This window comes from Gossypium raimondii, chromosome 12 (assembly GCF_025698545.1).
Source record: "Gossypium raimondii isolate GPD5lz chromosome 12, ASM2569854v1, whole genome shotgun sequence".
Taxonomy (NCBI): Eukaryota; Viridiplantae; Streptophyta; class Magnoliopsida; order Malvales; family Malvaceae; genus Gossypium; species Gossypium raimondii.
Window position 1 is genome coordinate 28804141 of NC_068576.1, and position 805 is coordinate 28804945.

An 805-nucleotide genomic window follows, 5' to 3' on the forward strand; every position below is an offset into this window, starting at 1 on the left:
CATATAATTGAGTTGCTTATTCTCTATGCTAGGACCGAAGGGTAAACATTCTAGATTATTCATTCCACCTCCATTTGCATCGTATTGCATCACTGGATGTACCTGCGTAGAAAGATATAAACCATCAATTTTCTTATTTAATAATTCTAATTGGTTTGATAACATGAAGATTGCATCTAAATTAAAAACACTAGTTACTTTCATCGACTTTTCCTTATGACTTGCCACTAATAATTATTCAGTGCCATCTCCTCTATAAACTCATTGTTGCTTCGGATGTTTTATTGTTAAGTGTTTCACCGGTTGCTGCGTCGATTAACTACCTAGTTGAGGGATTCAAATCGTTGTAGAAGGTTTGAACTTGCAACCATAAGGGTAAACCATGATGGTGGCAGCTTCTTAAAAAGTCATTGTATCTCTCTCATGCATCATATAAAGTCTCTAAATCGGTCTGAACAAAGGAAGAGATATCATTCCTCAACTTAGCTGTCTTAGCCGGTGGGAAATTTTTCAGCAGAAATTTCTCGGTCATTTGAGCTCATGTAGTGGTCAAACCACTGCTTTGCTTTGTTCCTCAACAAGAATGGAAACAACCGTAATCAAATGACATCAACAGTGGCACCAATAATATTGAAAGTATCAAAAATTTCAAGAAAATTAGCCAAATGAGTATTTGGGTCTTCATCTTGCAAACCGTCGAACTGGACATATTGTTGTACCATTTGAATTGTGTTCGGCTTCAGTTCGAAATTATTGGCAGCAATGGTGGGTCGGACAATACTCAATTCATCCCTAGTCAGAGTGG

The 805-nt window shown here is 37.1% G+C and overlaps 1 non-coding gene across 1 annotated transcript; it reads left to right on the plus strand.

Annotated features, from left to right (window-relative positions):
- Positions 1-377: 377 nt before the first annotated feature.
- On the plus strand, positions 378-484 carry LOC128035666 (small nucleolar RNA R71). Its single transcript, XR_008192218.1, has one exon. It is a non-coding gene; the product is annotated as a small nucleolar RNA R71 (small nucleolar RNA).
- Positions 485-805: the final 321 nt, after the last annotated feature.